The sequence below is a fragment of the Crotalus tigris genome, unplaced genomic scaffold, assembly GCF_016545835.1.
Source record: "Crotalus tigris isolate CLP2741 ecotype Arizona unplaced genomic scaffold, ASM1654583v1 scf7180000018970.2248101, whole genome shotgun sequence".
NCBI lineage: Eukaryota > Metazoa > Chordata > Lepidosauria > Squamata > Viperidae > Crotalus > Crotalus tigris.
The window spans coordinates 1,634,230-1,653,602 of NW_024097302.1; the positions used below are offsets into that span (position 1 = coordinate 1,634,230).

The window sequence follows — 19,373 nt, forward strand, 5'->3', positions numbered from 1 at the left end:
TTGGCTAGTTTAAGCCCTGCTTTTATGTCTGAAATGAGAACTCTGGATTGTTATGTTCCAGAATCCATTTGGTTGCTTTAGTCCCATTTTCTTTTACTCATTTGTCCCTATAAGAGCTTAAAGCTAATTTCACCAGTGGATGTCAATGTATAGTCAGAGGGGCCCATCATCAAACACTTTAAAGGGTCTATCCATGCGGTTTTCTTGGTAAATTACAGGAGTGGTATACTATTGCCATGAAATAATGTCTTTATTGTTAGTAAGGTGTTCATTTTCTTCCAATATCTACCCAAATCACTGCAGCCCAACATAGGTGCTGGCTTGCTTTAACTGGGCAGCTAAATTGAGTTAATTGTAAGTTTTAAGAATGGACGTCAATCAAAAGTTATGAGTCAGTGAGATTCCTATTCCTGAATAGTCCTGAAAACAGAATCATCTCTCCAAAACTGGGCAAGTTCAACTAGGCAACTTCACAAATCGGGAGAAATGTTCTTATCACTTGTATTCCCTTTTTCAAGAATACTATTAAGTAGGACTTGGGGCTACTTACATATAATTACATATAGGGGCTAATTACATATAGATATTCCATACTTTCTTTTTTCTTATTTCTGATGTCACCCATATTTATAGACACAGTTATTTTTTAGTTAGCTCTGTTTTCCTAATTTTTCTTTGTCATTGAAAGTCCAGAAAAGAAAATTTACCACATAATTTTGAGCTCTTTGTAAAAATCATATGATCAATGTACTGTATTTTAGATCTTTGAACAATGCCCATACCTAGACACAGAAGAACTAGAAAACTGAGGATAATAAATATGCCAAGATTATGACCATTAGAGCATAATATACATTAAGTGTTATTTAATTTCAATTTATCTCAAGGATAGCTGAAAAAGTGAAATCATATAACAATTATCTTTAATTTTAGCTTCAAACCTGATGATCATGGAGTTATCCATGTATTTTTCTTGGCATAATTTAGAAATGGTTTGCTATTCTTCTGGAATGCTTTTTTGACTTCCAAATCTAGATTACAACAGAGATATTTCCTGTGTCTCCCATCTTCCAGGTTGTTTATGCATTGTTTTCAAAATGCTGAATATTATAGTAATCAAATGTAAACCAATCAAATCTAATAAAGACTGAAGTAGCTCTATTTGAACAAAAACTGAGAAAGTGACTATGGATTTGCTCTCTGTACAAAATACAGAGAGGAGGGTACAGTGAATCAGACAGCAGTGACAATTTAGCATATGATTCAACTTAGTTCTTGCTGTTCTTTGATCCTGTACACATTAAAAATGCAACTGTGACTACTACAGGAGGCAGAAAATCTCAATCAAAAAGAGTGCTATCGGCTCAGGCTTGCCAACTCTCTAAGTGTAAATAAAGGCAGAGTCCAAAGAAGAAAATGCTTGCTTCCAGCAGAACAGGAATTCACCCTCCACTTCTTTCTACTTGGACAGAGAGATAGAACAGAACAGAATCTTGATCCCCATCTCCTCTTGCATTGCATTGTGTTTTTTCTTCACTCCAGTTCACTCTTTCTCCAGCCAGAAGATATAAAGTCTTATACAAGGCTTTTTTTGTCATAGAATGCCCAGAACGGAGTTCCGGCACCTTTTTTGGATGGAACCTTGTAGGGTAGGCAAGGTGGGTTGTATGACGTGTGTAAGTTCTGGCACCTTTTTTTTTTTTTTTTTTACAAAAAAAGCACTGGTCTTATAAATCAAACATGGGCAGGCTTTGGGATGGTATGAAAGACTTTATTTTGCCCTATAGTGCAGCTGATGAAAACCTCTCTGTATCTAATCAAGGCCTAAACATATCTAGAAATAAGCATTCTATGGTTATGACACACTAAAGTATTTTTTCTCTTTAAACAGGCAACAAGCCATGCTACATTTGCTCTTTGGCCATTGATTGTTGTCCCAGGCCCATAATGACAAGGGAGGTGGGATCAAACTGGCATTAATTTAGTGTAGGGAGAGCATGGTCCTTCCTTCTGGCCCTTGGGCACAAGTGTTTTCCATAGATGTCTTCAAAGGATTCTGAGAATCAGCTGGATTCTGGAATAACACCATTCCATAAAAGAATTTAAAGCCCTGTCCAGCCAGGCTCCCAATGAATGCATTTTTGTAAAACACTTGAACAAAATGAGAGCAACTTATAGGAATAGAATAGAGCTGGAAGGGACCTTGGAGGTCTTCTAGTCCAGCCCTCTGCTCGAGCAGGAGAACCTATATTGTCTCAGACAGGTAGATGTTCAGTGTCTTCTTAAAAATCTCCAGTGATGGAGGGGGCGTTTTCTTACCTGAACGCCTTTTCTCAGCAGGATGATGTAGAGTCCAATGGATGGGTTCTATGACAGCCTTCCTGCCCGGCAGACTGGGTAAAAACTTTGGCCACACCCTTCCCTTGGGCGTGACCCCAGTTTTGACTGAGGCGAGAATCTTCTGTTGGAATTGATATGGTAGCTCCTTGTCCGATACCTGCCTAGACCTAATACCTGGGGGGGCTTGGACTCTACATCATCCTGCTGAGAAAAGGCGTTCAGGTAAGACAACGCCCCTTCTCCAGCAGGATGGCTGTAGAGTCCAATGGATGGGACATACCAAAGCCCTCATGTCCCCCTGGGAGGGAGTGTCTAGGCCACTGAATCCTGAGCAGATACAACTTGCTGTAGCACTCTTCTACCAAAGGCAGCATCCGCTGCGGCAAAGGAGTCTAAACGGTAATGCCTAATGAATACAGAAGGAGAAGACCAGGTTGTGGCCTTGCATATCTCTTCCACCGACGCTTGTGTGGACCACGCAGCAGATGTGGCTGCGCTGCGTGTTGAATGGGCAGTCACGTGTGTGGGCACTGGAAGTGCCTGCGAGACATAGGCTTGGGCTATACAGGCTCTGATCCACCTACCTATGGTAGAAGATGACACCTTCTTTCCCATAGTTGATGGTTGGAAGGAAACAAATAATGCTTCCGTCTTACGGAAGGACGAAGTGCGCTTTACGTAGAAACACAGCGCTCTACGCACGTCCAGCTTGTGCCATCTATGCTCTAGTCTGTGTCTGGGTTTTGGGCAGAAATCAGGAAGAATCAGTTCCTGAGACCTGTGGAAGATGCTGTTTACCTTCGGGATGAAAGCAGGGTCTGGTCTAAGAACGACCTTATCCTTGAAGAAGGTACAGAGATCCTTCCTCACTGACAGTGCTGCTAGTTCCGAAATTCTTCTTGCTGAAGTAATAGCCACTAGAAGGTCTACCTTTAGCGATAGGTGATGAAGAGAACATGAGTCAAGAGGCTCAAAGGGGGCTGATGCCAAGGCTTGAAGAACTTTAGGCAGGTTCCAAGATGGGTACCTGTGTATAACGGGAGGTTTAGTATTGGCCGCGTCCTTCAAAAAGGCGCTAATTGCTGGATGTTGCGCCAGAGAAGTTAAGTTGTCACAGGAAAGTACAGTTGAGAGGGCTGATACCTGTCTACGAATAGTGTTGACTGCTAGGCCCTTATTAAGTCCTTCCAATAGGTAATCTAGAATATTGGCAATAGATACTGAGGTTGGATCTAGGTGAAGTAGGACGCACCACCTGTAAAAACCTTTCCATGTAGCATCGTAGATCCTGTTTGTCGAAGGTCGTCTTGATGCCTGTATGATCGATATCACCCCTGAGGAATAGGATTGTTTGGCTAAACTTTGCCGCTCAAATGCCAAGCGGCTAGTTGTAGCCACTGAGGATCTGGATGTAAAAGTTTGCCCTGACTGAGTATTACTCTGTCCGGGGGAATCCTCCATGGGGGTGATATTGAAAGATCCACGAGGTCGGCAAACCACGGGCGCCGTGGCCAATGTGGAGCAATCAAGATTACTTCTGCACCTTCCAGGATCAACTTGCGTATGGTTGCCGGTATTAATGGCAGCGGTGGAAAGGCGTACAGGAGTTGCGCCGGCCACCGACACCTGAGAGCGTCCATTCCCTCCGATCCCGGAGTTGGGAATCTGGAGAAGAACCTGGGGAGTTGAGTGTTCTTCGGAGTGGCAAATAGGTCCAAGTGTGGTTGTCTGAACCTCCGGGAGATCTCCTCGAACAGAGCCGGATCCAGGCGCCATTCCGACTGATCCACCTTGGGTCTGCTCAGGGAGTCTGCCTGGGTGTTTGTCTCCCCTGAGATGTGTTCCGCTCTGATGGAACTCACATTTGCTTCTGCCCACCGAGCCAGAGCTGATGCCTCCTGCATTAGATCCGAGGATCATGTTCCTCCCTCCTTGTTGACATGGGCCTTGGCCGCTACGTTGTCTGTTAGAACGAGAACGTGTCTTCCCGTTACTATGTGGGAGAATTGACGTAGAGCCAGGTGAATGGCCCGAAGCTCCAGCCAATTGATGTTGTGAGAGAGGTCCTTCTGATCCCACTGGCCCTGTGCTATCTGGGTTCCCAGATGGGCTCCCCATCCGAATAGGCTCGCGTCTGTCGTGAGCGTGATCCGGTTCGGCTCCCTGAATATACTCCCCTTGAGCATCATGGGGGATATCCACCAATTCAGTGATTTCAGTACATGTTCTGGTACCAAGACCCTCCTGCTGGAGGTACTGAGGTTCCTCCTCTGATAGGGGAGGAGGAACCACTGCAACTCCCTTGAGTGGAGTCTTGCCCATGGGACAATGCTCATGCAAGATATCATCTTTCCCAGGAGCTTTGAGAGGTAGGTACTCTCCTGTCTCCCTGAATTTGGTGAACCAGCTTGGAGATTCTGCTTCGACGCTCCTGGGAAAGATATACCCTGCACTGGGACGAGTCTATCACCGCACCTAGATGCTGTAGTTTCCTTGAGGGAGTGAGATGGCTCTTCTCTATATTGACTGAGAATCCTTGTTCCTGTAGGACACGGATTGTGGTCTGGAGGTCTACTTTTGCTTGCTCGTGCGAGCTGGACTGAATCAAGATGTCGTCCAGATAAAACTGTACGCGCACCGGCATCAACCTGAGATGGGCCGCTATTGCTGCTAGAATTTTGGTAAATACCCTTGGGGCTGAGGATAGACCGAAGGGTAGAGCCCTGTATTGGTAGTGCCGCTGTGCGTAGGTAAATCTGAGGAATTTGCGGTATTTGGGGTGGATGGGAATATGCAGGTACGCCTCCATGAGATCTATTGAGGACAGGAGGTCGCCCTTCCTGACACTGGTTAGGATGGATTTCAGGGACTGCATTTTGAACCTCCTGTAATTTACGTAATAATTCAGGCCTTTTAGGTCCAATATTGCTCTCCACCCTCCTGATGGCTTTGGTATCACAAAGAGGATGAAATAAAATCCTCTTCCTTCCTCTTCCTTTGGTACCCTTCTATGGCCTGAATTGACAAGAGGTGCGCTATGGCCAGGGTTATCAGCCTTGCCTTGTGTCTCTTTTTGGAGATGGGACATCTGATGAATCGGTTTGGTGGGGGAGAACAAAAGTCTAAGGTCAGGCCATGGCTGATTGTCTCCAAGACCCAGGCATCGGTAGTGGTCTGCTCCCAGACCTTGATGAAATTCCCTAATCGACCTCCTATGGGAGTGTCCTGTCTGGCGTCACTTGGCGTGTTTAAAGGGTCGGCCTCCCGATCCTCTATAGGGACGCCTGGACTGAAACTGGCCTCTGGCTCCCCTGTTTGGGCGATCCTGGGAACGATCCTGTCTTGAATAGAAGGATCTTGAGCCTCTGGACCAATCCCAGGATTGCCCTGATCGAAAGGGCTGTGCCCAGTCCCAGGAGTTGCCTGGGCGGAAATTTTGCCTCCGGAATTCCTGACTGCCTCTCCTGTCTAATTTCTTTGATGGATGGACTAGCATTTTCCTTTTGTCCCTACTTTCGCTTACATGTGGATCCAGAATGGATCCAAACAAAAGGGACCCACTGTACTTGGATGTCGAAAGACGCCACTTGGCTTTCAGATCTGTCTTCCAATTTTTGAGCCACAGCAGTCTACGAGAGGCCACTGTGGCCGCAATGGATCTTGCCGCATACTTGGTTGCGTGCAGTGAAGCGTCAGCCATAAATTGTGAGGCCGCCAGTATCTTGGCCAAAGTTTGGTGCGCTCTGAACTGATCTGGAGGTACAGTGGTCTGCAGCTCCCGCAGCCACATGATACAGGCCCTGGCGAAGAAAGATGATGATGTTGCCGCCTTGGCCGCCCAGGCTGCGGCCATGTGGGAACGATGTAGGGAGTGCTCAAATTTCTTTTCCTCTGGTCTCAAGGCCTCCGCCATGTCTCCTGGAATCGCAGAGGTAGAAAATAATGAGATCAGGGGACTATCTACTGCAGGGACATCTAGCATGCCCGAAAAGGAAGGAGACACATTGAATAGCTTCCTTTCCACGCTATTGGGTGCAGGAGGAGTTGCGAGGGAAAACCATTGTTCCTCTACCGTGGTGTGGAAAACCTCCGGACAGGGAATATATTTGTCCTGAGGGACTTTTTTGGCAAAGAGAGGGTTTGCCTCCTTGCTTGTGGAAGGATTCTCCTCCTGGACTGAGGTCAAATTGACCATAGAGACTGCCTTTATCAGAAGTGATTTGAGAAGCGCTGGATCAAAGAGGCCCGAGCTCGTCGCCTGCTCAGGGGCGGTCCCCTCATCCTCCGAAAGGGGCATGTCTGTCATGTCTAGATCTAATGAGTCTCCTCTCCTATCTGAGAGGAAGTCTCAGAAATGTTAGTAGGTGGAGCTCTGTTTCGTCCCTTATGGGATGGTTGAAAGGCTACTTGGTCCTTAGAAGCCATAAACTGGGAAAAGGCATCCTGCATGAATGCCTGAAATTGGGCCAACCATATGTCCTCCTGAGCTCTGTCATTAGACGTAGCTACAGTGGGAGTATGGTCTGGTGAAGATGCTGGTGAAGAGGAGTGGGAGGATTCCAACTGTTCGGTTTCCCCCGGAGGAGACCAAGTTCTGAGAACTTCCTGGGAAGTAAGTTCTGCCGTGGGGGCCACCAATGGGGCAGGGGAAACCATGTTTGTCCCATTGGAGCTAGACTTCTGGGCCCTGGCAAATTGTCTTTCTAGAGCCAAATGTCTCCTCGAGGCCTCTCGCTCAGCTGTTTTGGATGGTCCCCTTTGGGTAAGGTGCTTGGTTTTCGCTTTCTTCTTCCCCCCCCCACCTCAGATTCAGAGGATCTGCGTTTTTGCTGTTGTTGTGCAGGGGGCAATTGGGGGACCTGCATAGCTGAATACGAGACATTGTCTGCCATTGTGCCAGGTACCCCGAGTAGGCAGTGGGGAAATGGGGAAATAAGGTACGCAGATCAGTTGCAGATAATTGGGGACTAAAAGCCCTCTTCTGCACAGAAAAAACAATGGCCAGACAGACAGGTTCCTTTGGAAAGGAAGGACCCTGTAGGGCAGTGACTAAAGGTCACAATAAGGAACAGTTAGATAGAAATCAAATTCTCCTCACCTCTTTCACCAAGGTCAATGGACAGAGATGTCCGGACCTACTAGGAATTCACTTGTAAAATTGATAAACTATTTTCCCCGATCTGTGGCTATAAAAACAGACCACGAGTTGTAAGGTAGTTCACTCTTTCTTCCCTTCTCTCTTCTTATTACTATAACTATTGTATTATTGGATAGATAATTACTACCAAATTATCTAATCTGTAAAGCAAGGAAAACTCCGGATGGTAGATCCACCTAAAATGGCGGATTAATCTATACCAGCCAAAATGGCGCCTCAGAGGAAGCCGCGCCTTCCAACAGTTAACTGAAGATGGAGCCACGAGGCTCAAAATGGCAAATTTTAACTGTTGAGGCAATCAGCCTAGGGGCCCAGAGAAACGTGAATCTTGCGTTGGCACACCCCCTCCCCCGGGACCCTGCGGGTATCCGCCGGTGACTGAGAGGTTCCTGGAGCCGAGAAGGGAGAGGCCTGTGCGTATTGATCCTGACTCCCTGGAGCGCCGACAGAGGAAGGCGGCTGGGCGGCCCTTTCGGGCTTCGAAGGCCTGCGCCTTTCAGCTGATTGGGGTGAGTGGCGCAGCGGCTCTGTCGGCCAATCGGGCTGTGAATTTCTCGCGCTTTCCAGCTGATTGGTGTACCGGAGCGCAGCGAGCGCTCCTAGGTAATAACCGGCTCGATTCCCCTGGCCAGAATCTCTAGGCCCTGGGGATACTCTCACCACTCCGTCGACCGGCAATTTCCTCTGGAAACGGAGAGCTGGTAACAGCTCGGAGCCCCGAGCCGGCAGAGTAGATTGACTCTCTGCTGGTACTGGCTAAATGAGAGATCTTACAGAAAAGGGAAGAATTTTGCTCTTTCAGGTTGAATTTCTCAGGAGCTAATTTTTTGACTGCTAACGGGCTTTGAGACTGAGTCAAAACTGGGGTCACGCCCAAGAGAAGGGTGTGGCCAAAGTTTTTACCCAGTCTGCCAGGCAGGAAGGCTGTCATAGAACCCATCCATTGGACTCTACAGCCATCCTGCTGGAGAACACCCACTATTTCTGGGGGGTAAGCTGTTCCACTGGTTGATTGTCCTCACTGTCGGGAAGTTTCTCCTTAGTTCCAGGTTGCTTCTCTCTTTGGTCAGTTTTCAACCGTTGTTTCTCGTCTTTCCATCTGGTGCTTTGGTGAACAACGTGGCTCCCTCTGCCTTGTGGCAGCCCCTCAGATAATGGAACACTGCTATCATGTCTCCCCTATTTCTTCTTTTCCTTAAACTAGCCAGACCCAAATCCCGTAGCTGTTCTTCATATGTTTTAGTCTCCAGGCCCCTGATCATCTTAGTTGCACTAGGCATCTCTCCAAACTGACCTCCTCTTTAGCGTCATCCCCTTTCCATGCTAAGAAAAGTGATTGGTCCATGATTTCAAGCAACATGGTTAAAAAAGAGGAGAGCAATTAAAATGAATATACTTCCAAAGTTTCTTTTTTTTATTTCAAATGATACCTATTTTGAAAAAAGATGCTAATCTGGGGGAATGGCAGAAGGGGATTAATAAGTTTATTTGGGCAGGGAAAAAGCCGAGAGTTAAATTCAAAATTATGCAGGGTATACGGGAAAGAGGTGGATTGAAGGCACCTAATTTAAAATTGTACTATGATGCGGTGGCTTTAACATTGATTAGTGATTGGCTCAACTTAACAAATAAAAATATTGTTTCTCTTGAGGGATGGGATTTATTATATGGATGGCACACGTATTTAATTGATGATAAAAAGGTTGATCAGGTTTTTAAAACCCATATTTTGAGAAGTGCCTTGCTGCGTGTCTGAAAGAAATATTATTATAGGTTAAATTATAAAATCCCAATTTGGGGGATTCCAGGACACATGATCGAGGGAGTATCTAGGGGAGTAAATTTGGATAAGATTTCTTATAAGGAATTACTTAGTTTGGTTGGGCAACATTGGCAATTAAAGCCTTTAACTGAGTTGAAGCAAGAAAATATTGTATATTCTTGGTTTTATTATAACCAATTGTTATTGAAGTGGAGTATAAATTAAAAGGTTGGAATTACTTTAGAGGATGTGAATTTGTTAAAACAGATTAAAGATCAAAGTCGAGCTCATATAAAAAGAATTTATGTCTTAATAAAATTGGATTCTGAAACAGAGTTGGTTAAAGATTGTATTATCAAATGGGCGCAAAATATTCAAGAGCTGATTTTATTGGATACATGGGAGACAATTTGGGTTAGAAATGTAAAATTTACTCAAGCGCAAAATTTGAGATAAAATTTTTATAAAATATTTTATAGATGGCATTTGGATCCCCAAAAGTTGTCCCGCATGTATCCGAATTTACAGCCTAAATGTTGGAGATGTGGAAACCTAGATGCAACCTATTTTCACATTTGGTGGACTTGTAAAGATATTAAAGCTTTTTGGATTAAGATTTGGTGGAATATTCAAAATATTTTTAAGAAAAAGATTAAGTTTACTCCGCAATTATTTTTGTTGGGTATTACTGTAGATTTTGATGTTAAAGAAACTAATTTGATGCTGAACCTTTTAACAGCTACAAGATTATTGGTGGAGCAATATTGGAAGAAAAAATTGTTGCCTACTTTGGAAGAATGGATACTTAAAGTGTCTAATTTAGCAAATATGGCGAAGATCTCCGCCTATTTGAAGGACCATTCACAAGAAAGATATATTATGGTTTGGAGAAGATGGATTGATTATATTCAGAATAAATATGAAGTTGAAAAGTATTATCTCGCTTTTGAGTAGATTTTAGATAATTATTAATAGTTTTAATTATATTACTATTTTTGACTTAATTTGTTAATATTTGTATTGAGAAGGAGTTAAAGTGTCTTATGGTTTTGATTGATAGTATAGTTGGTTTATGTTAGTTGGATTGTATTTGTTTATTATTTTGTTTTACCCTGTAATCAGCTCTGGGAAGTGGGGAGGGGGGGAGGGGGGGTTTACATTGTAATAAATTTATAAAACTTTTAATAAAAAAAAAGGAGGAGAGCGAAGCTGAGGGAATCCCTCTGTTTGCTGTGCCCTGCATGTATAAACAAAGACAGTATCATTTGTTGGCATGTGCTTATAGCTGGAATCACTAGTAGATGCAGCAAATGTTATGCTAATATCATTTTCTGTTACTTCAGAGATTGGAAGGTAGCACTTTCATTCAGTTGTAGGGAAATATCTGAGTTATGTGCAACATTGGGATGAACCAAACTGCCTATTGCATCCCATATGAAATATATAATATTGCCTGTATGTTTCTGGAGCTTTGCAGACTTCAAAAATTATTAGGAAAATTGTTTTGGACTTTGACATAGCACCTCTCTACTACTCAGTAAAGCATGGCAAGCTTGATGTTGCTGTTTTAATGAATATACTCATTTATCCAACTCTTAAAGCAGCAACATCGCTTTTTTTTTCCAGACACAGTTCTTCCAGTGATGTTCAAAACATTCACACCCTGATAACTGTGTTTGAGTAGATACAAATCAAGGGTTGCAGTTTTGACCTATTCATTTGCACAAAGACCCAGGAAAAAAGTATTTTCAAAAAGGTAGGGTATAATTGAGAGTTAAATAGCAATGGCAAGAGAATATGTAATTTGACTTGGTATTGTTAAACTCCTGGGAACTCCTATGAAGATCTGTAGTTTACCCAAGACCTTTTTTTCAAAGGCAGATATTTGATACCTGTAGCATATTTGGTTAGTAGCTTAGATCTCAAAAGAGATGAAAGCTGCATCTCAAAAATGTGTAATTAAAATGACATTGATGCAAGTCTTTGCAGATCTGTACAGCAAAATGGAGAGAAGAGAGGCCCAAATAGGGTCAATCTTTTTACCATCATTTCTAACAGTAGTAACCAAAGAGGAGAATACTACTTGCTTCTGCAACAAAGAAGCTGTTTGGCAGCCTTTCATATCTAACTGTAAGAAATGTTCGTATGCATAGCACACAATAGCCAAGACATTGTCTGCTATTTTCTGTGCATGGACCAATTTCATTTGGATCCTGCTGACACAGCTGTGATACTACGGTGAATGGGGTCAAAACCTGGCATGGCAACACTACTGAGTCACATTGAATGTGTCACTATATTTAGCCAAAAGAAGCACTGCAATCCATAGCATACCAATTGCTTAACAGATGGAAAAAGTTGGAGTATTTGTCAAGTGTTTCAAATTACATGCTACCCAATATCTTATTTTCCAAACTTTATTGTGTTAGCTCCCACTGAAAGCCAAAGGTAGCCCCAACAGAAACATTTGGGAAGTTCAGTAAATTCTGTACACACACACACAACACACACACACATACACACCATTTCATATATATGTAAGTACATAACAATATATGCACATTTGCATTATAATTATAATTTATTACATTTATGTATTGCCAAACTGCCAGTGACTTGTGTATTGTACATGCACAAAATACATACTTTTAAAATGAATACATTAATTTTTAACAGAAGATGCTCTTATAACTCTTAATACTCATGTTTTTTAAAAATAGTATCCCAAACAGAATTGCCAACTAATTTATCAGCAAACCTAACTTTGCTTTTAGTGTTCAGGAAGAAAAGGTCTTTATTGGTATCTTGAACTGTTGACAAGAAAATATTAATGTGGACAATTTCTCAGAATAAATGAATACTTCTCTGTGGCTTACCCTATGAGGCACAGAAGACTTTCAAAATGATAAATCAAAGACCTAACTGTATGATTGTGCTGAAAGATGAGGCTGAAAGTCTATCCTCCATTAAAGTGATTTTTTTTACATGTGGCTTATCCCAAACAGAATATTCATGCAGAACTAATTAACCAAATCCATTCCATATTTTAAGACATGTGTAGAGCTAAGAAATTCAATTGTATAGATTGTAAATCAGGATTTGTTGAAATATTTGGTTTTGATCTTATTACGAAATAAACAAAGCATTACAAGTGATCGGCCTACTTGTACCTAAATTGTGTATTGTATTTTGATTTGCAGATGTAACTGCTTGGGTAGTTATAGGCAGTAGGAAAGGTATTTTTAACTCTTGTTATTGTTGTTACAAGTAAAATTCCCCTTATAATTCTGAATGAAGATTAATCATAATCATTAATCATACCTCTGTTCTAATTAAAATATTTATGAACTGATTTTATAACCTCAAATCTTTCTTAACCAATGTACAATATTTAAAAATACATTTATGTAACAAAAATGCATCTAAAACAAGGGTTCTCAACCTTGGCAACTTTAAGACTTGTGAACTTCAACTCCCAGAATTCCTCAACCAGCAAGGGTTGGTCCATTTGTAATTAAAAGTAATTCCAAAGCAAAGTATATGGAAACAAACGTGAACTCCACAAGTTAAAGCCATACAAAACTATAGAAGTAAAAAAGCCGTAAAACAATGAGAGACACCCAATAAAGGGCACAGCACCATTAATTTAGACAATAGCCTGGGCAAACAAATGGTCTTTATTTCAGCCAAAAAGCTAACTTCAGCACCAACCACAAAGGGGCAGAGAAGGAATTCCACCATTGTGGTCTAGAACCAGAAACATACATTTATAAGGAAACCATGGATTAAAATGGGAAAATCATGTGATCCCATGTGGATACATACAGTACAATGTATTAATATGGAGTGGTTTCTTTGAAGGGGGAAAGATGGTTTTGTATGTGTTGTTTTTTTTATATATATGTCACGCCTGTAAAGATATTGTAAGGTTGGATACCATGCAGCTGGACAGGTTGTCTAAAACTTTTTATACCTGAATACTTCTAAATTTAAACAAGGTCAAGGCAATTTCAGCAAATACAGGAGAAAATTTCTGCCAAGTGTACAATGCCTTAATGGCATATTTCTCCTATGAGAGTAAGTCTGGAACAGAGTGCTCCTTTATTGATTCTCCTCTATTTATATAGACTGAAATTATAAGTCCTCTTATTTCATATTAGGAACCAGGCAATAACATATAAGCATATCTTCTGTTTGCACAGTCAATTCCTTGCTTTATATAAACTATGGACCTAGATTCCAATTTCAGAAAGTCCTCTCTGAAGTTCAGGCTATAACAGTCGCTTTGATTTTCCTTGCAACAAAGTCTCTGAAGCATATATTTGGCAATATTTCAATAGATCTCAGAATTTGTTAGTATTTATTGTCTGCATGTGAGTGGTGTAGTTTAGAATCAAGCCTAGATAATATTGGGACAGCAAACTGGGAGTATGAAATCTGTAGCCTAATATGGAAAAGTGAAAACAAATATCCCAAACACTTCTATATCATCCAAAGAAAGTTGTAAATACAAGAAGCTCAGCTTGATTTGAAGATTTATTGCTATTATTATTAATAATTAACCAAGTTGAATCAGAGCACAAGTGAAGATTCCCAGCTTGATAGTCCAACCACCACAAGAATACCAGCAAGAATACCAGGTCTCACCCAGAAGATCTTCTCCAAGATTCTTTTCCTTTGAAAATAATTTCAAAAGCTTATTTTCTTGTATCAAATTAAATTAGAATAGGAAAATGTTTTAGAAGAATTTGTCCACCTGAAAACTTTAGTACAAGATAATGGGGACGCTGGGCAAGTTAATTATACAAATCAAATTTCCACTTAATCCCTTTTCCAGCTCATTCACTTAAAGGCATCCCATAAACCAGCTTTCCTTCCTGCAATTTAAATCCATAGCTTCTCCTTCCAACCAGAGCGGTCAAGGCAAACAAACGACCCTTGTCCTCTTTATTGCAACCTTTTAGAATTGGTCAAGAATCAGGTTTCCCATCCCACAGGAAATTCCACACTTCTGACCTGAATTACATTTTTTGTTCTAAATCAGGAAGAAAACTTGATGTGCCTGCTCTGCAAAAGGACCTCCCTGCTCTCAGCAATGCCCCATCACTGCCAGCAGAGAGACTCACTGCAGCCAAGCTTGCTGAACCCCAATGTACATTTTCATGTCTATGCTGGCCCAGAAGACACTGAATACTCTCAGATTAATGTGGAATTTTTGTCTGTCAAAATGCAGCTACAGTGGAAAATTCTGGAGCTGGTGTTGGAGGGTGAGATGGGGAGGAGGCAGCTTCTCTCCTGTCAAAACATTGTCATTCTAGGAAAATTATTTTCGTTGTGCAATACTTTTGCAAAGAATTTCCTGCCTGGCCTCAGTTGTAGACCAAGAGGATTCAGTTCTGTATTGATAACAACTAACACTCAAGAAAAATATGCTGAAAGCCACCATGAATTGGTTTAGGTACTAGATGACCAAGAACAGCCCTGATTCTCATTTGTTTTTATTCATACAGAGTTTCGAGGGCCAAACATCTTTGCCCAGACTGACATCATTGTTATACTAGCTATTCCTGACCAGAAATATGTGTGTGTGTCTACAAATATGCTCATGGTATGCAACCATATTTCTTCTTCTTCTTTCCCTTTGGCAATGCATTTGCTTTCTACAGTTCTGCAGTTTATTATATTCAAGCTCTAAATGTACTTCAGAATTTGTACTGCGAGGACAAAGAAAACTCTCTGCATGTTTTGCCATTAGTAATTGCATCTTTTCCCTGTGGGAAAGTCACAGGCAGCAGATCACTTTGGGCTAGTTGGACAAATAATTTCAGGCAACAGATTGTTTGGCTTCCTAAAACATTCTGGGTTTTTTGAGGAAATTATTTTTCCCCTTGGGCATTAAAATTTATCTAAGCACAAGCCAAATAATGCCTTATTTTCCTCATATTTACCATTTTATCGTCTGTATAGATTGTCTCAGATTAACAAAGTTGAATCATGATTGCATTCTTCCAAACTATTTCAAAATGTCATGTGTGGTACCTTGTGGTTCTTTTTTACAGCAAGCTTTGGAGATCTTTAACCAGAACATATGCTACTCTGTGTGTCTGATAAGAATCGCTTCTGCATGTCTGGAGGCCCTCCATCATTCAACCAGGTCAAAACCTAATAAGGTCATGGCTGTGAGATCAGCTACATTCCTTTCTCACTTCCTCTCACTTCTTCTCATTTAATGAAGAGTTTTTGACTCTCAAAAACTGCAGTGATTTCATAGACATTCACTTGTCTTAATAAAAGTATGTTTTTATATATTACAATTTGTTGCTGCTACTAATGTTCTGTCAAAGAACCTGAATCATTCCAAGAACAAAAGCCTGCTATTTTTTCCTGGAAAGAAAAAGAACACACATACATACATACATACATACATACATACATACATACATACATAATACATAGTTAATATGTTAATAAGTTAATAATAGCAACCCAATGCACACACATACACACATATGTGTTTATTTGTGTATATGTTTGTGTATGCCAGGTTACTATTATTACACTGGCAATTAAAAGATGGATTAAGTTTATAAAAATAGAAATAATCCTGTTAACAATAATTTCATCCTCAAAACAATGAATGAGTACTAACTGGGGCTGAAGCCATGCTGCAACTATGGAAACAGTCTTCTCCTAGGCTCAAACCAAAACCCACATCCCAATAATAAGAACTAGTGCAAAATGTATTTTAATTTGATTTCTGTGTCCAAATCTTTTAGATCAGGGGTGTCAAACTCAATTTCACTGAGGGCCGCATCAGCACTGCAGTTGCCCTGGGGGTGGGTAGGTGTGGCCAGAGTGGGTGCAGCCTACTGGGTGGGCGTGGATGGAATGGGTGTGGCCTACTGAGTGGGCATGGCCAGTTCTACATCATTCGCGTCAAGGGTGCCTATGGGGCCTGGGCAGGAATGGGACAGATCTGAGGGTCTCTGGCAGAAGGGGGTGGGACCGGGGCAAGTGCCAAGGCATGGTCCACTGGGGCAAGTGCCAAGATGGCCACCACAAAATTGTACATTGGCTCCCGGCTGGCCTGGGCTAAGGCAGCGGGGGCCGTTCCCTCACTATTTTCAGGATGGCTTCGCAGGCCACATGAAACCACTTCGTTGGCCGCATCCAGCCCCCAGACCTGGAGTTTGATGTGTCTGTTTTAGATTCTGCTTCAGTCCTGGTCTCTAAGAAATGCATTACTAAGCAGCTTTCCTTTGCCTCAGCATATTGGACTGGAGATTATCTGCCCTGCCCTTCTTTTCTGATGTCCTCTCATTTCCCAATTTGGGGGTGGGAATGGTATTCCCTTAGCTTGCTTCTGCATCCTACCAACCAAAAAAAACAAGAGTCCACAGCAAATCATTCCTGGGAGATTGAAACTTCCAGTGTAAAACAATTGCCCGTCTTGGTTCTTTACTATTCAGTCCACGTACGGTCAATGAAATGAGTTTTTAGAAATAAAAATTAGGAGAACAGTTGTCCAACCATTATTATCTGGAGAACAAACTGAGCAGACCCATAAATCACCTGACTTAAGGTTTCTCCACAATTATAAGCTGTATTCTCTTTCTGCTAAAATTATAGTAATTATGTTTAAATTTATTTCTGTGCATATGAATCCACACATGCACATACTGTACTGTGAATTTTTTTTATGAAAGTGAAGGTACTCAGGATTCTGGATACATCTCTGTCTGGCTGACTATGTATCTACCTGTGGGGTAACTCTCTGACCAGATGGGACCAAATCTGATGCAAAATAAGACACTGGTAGAAAAAGATCAAGTCTGAAAGTGGATGGAATTCAATGGAAACTACAGAAAAAAAAGTATCCAAAAAATGTTCCCAATGCATCTCCATGGGAAGTGCAGTTAGACATCAGCTTGGGAAATGGATGTCACTATAAGCTTTTCTCTCCTTCCTCCTTCCGGGGTAACAGTACTCTGCGATTCCTAGTGCATAGAGTATATGCATACAGATACAAAAACAGTAGGAAGTCATAGCCACAAATGGAAGCCTCTCCAGATTATACCTTACAGGTATATATGTACCCACTTTGATCAGACCCTCACATAATTGCATATTCCCTGGAGAAAATGTGAATGGATGTACAGACACATGCCCATGCACCTACATGACTCCTGGTTAAGGGGGTGAAAAGAATTCCTAAAGCCTTACACTGCTTGCTTTCACCAGTTTTTTTTTTTAAGTAGGTGTATTTTCTTTAGGATATTACTATTGCTAAACTTGCAAAGATACCCTGGGGAAATGTTCAAAATTCCATTTCATTTGCTGAGAAGATAAGTTCATGCATGGAATGGAAATATATTGCACTGGGCATTGATATCTGAATAAAAGAACATAAAATGAAAAACAGTCAAATGAGGAGATCCAAACACATTGGTAGCCTCACGCTGCAATGAACAAGGACACAAATTCAATTTTGCAGCTACTAAGATTGTTGGACAAGCAGGCACAAAAACAGCCAGGGACGTGATTGAACACTATATCAAACTGACTTTAAGCAGTATTATAGAAGTGTAGAACTTTTAAGCAGTAATATTATAGAAATTAAAAATATTGAAATACCAAAGAAATACTAAATCAACATTACACATGAACACACACATACAGAGAGAGAGAGAGAGAGAGAGAGAGAGAGAGAGAGAGAGAGAGAGATACACTGCAATGGTAGAATGGATGGAATATTAATTATTACTATATAATGACAGATTATATTTTAATTATTTTAATTATTAAAAACTAGTCTTTCTGGTTCCATAAAATATTTTTATAAATTCATGCATCCTATTTCCAATAAATGTTATTTATATATCAATGCATTTATATGTGTAGGGTGCAAAATTATAAAATGTTCAAATTACAAGTTAGGACTTTAGTTCCTTTATTATACTATCTTACATGTCATTCAAAACTATTTTAAAATGTGATCCCAAATCATAGTAAAAACAAGAAAAAGATTCCATCATAGTTATTCATTTCATGGTTTATTATTGTCATTCTACCTGAAGCCAAATCTTCAAGTCCTGAATTTTTACTTATAATAGCAAATAATTTTAAAGATTTTCCTGCTGTAAGACTACTGGATTTTTTCCTATCTGTTTTCCATTTTCAGAGCCAAAATACTGGCAGATTTCTGATTTCAATCATTCCAACTTCAGTCTCTATTGTGAACTTGGATCATGCATTTTAAATTGGATCTATCGTATCTTTTCCAATACTGCATAATGTTGCAAAATTTTCAGTGAAGACAATTCTACATTATGGATACTTTTCCCTTCTTTTTTTCTTTTTTGCATAGAATCTTATACTTCAAGACTGCATTTTTTTTTTGTTAGGAGCAAGAAAAGGACATAGAAATGTTGCATCTGGGGAGTATCCAAAATGAAACATTTTATAGTCGGAAAAATGCATCATTTCCCAGAGAACAGATCCACAATGTTAAGTTATGCAACCACAATAACCAGATCCAGAATTTTAGCCTATCCATGACATCAGTTAAGTCAATAATTTTTAGAGAATCACTATTATTACCTCAGTCATTACATTTCCTAGAATTTACCCAGTATTCTACTTTGATTTTAAAAAATGCATCAATAAGTTATATATTGCTTTATTTAAAATTTCATGCATTTGGAGACTGAATACTTGCCTTCCATTCTATCAGAACACAGAAGCAGCCAAAGTTTTGAAAATAATATGTTTGAAATATTTATAATATATATCTGAACCTCGACTTATACATATAGAACTATTATGTTTCATCCCATTTTCTAAAGAGTAGGCTTTTTGTTTTGTTTCTTAATACTCCTAAACTTCAGTATCTTCAACCATTATTCTGGAATGCTTTAGTTTTTAAAAGTCTTGATTATTTGCAAAGCATCCTTTTTGCCCAAATATGAGCTTTCCTTAAAATTTTATGTATGACATTATTTTATCTTGGCCAATCTATCCTTTAGACAAAATACTTCCAACTTTGACAAGGGAACAACAGATGGAGTAGAATATCTGCTCCTACTGCTCAAGACAAGTGGTTCTTTGTAGAGT

At 40.7% G+C, this 19,373-nt stretch overlaps 1 long non-coding RNA gene across 3 annotated transcripts in view; it reads left to right on the top strand.

Annotated features, from left to right (window-relative positions):
- The window catches only part of LOC120314684, a 147,089-nt gene extending 131,531 nt beyond the window's left edge, over positions 1-15,558 (top strand). For 2 of the 3 annotated variants that reach the window (XR_005558502.1, XR_005558503.1), the window contains exons 3-4: positions 14,771-14,868; positions 15,320-15,558. This is a non-coding gene — a long non-coding RNA (uncharacterized LOC120314684). Of the gene's footprint in view, positions 1-14,304; positions 14,869-15,319 lie in introns of all 3 variants that reach the window. The other variant, XR_005558501.1, reaches the window with a different exon arrangement.
- The last annotated feature ends 3,815 nt before the right edge of the window (positions 15,559-19,373 follow it).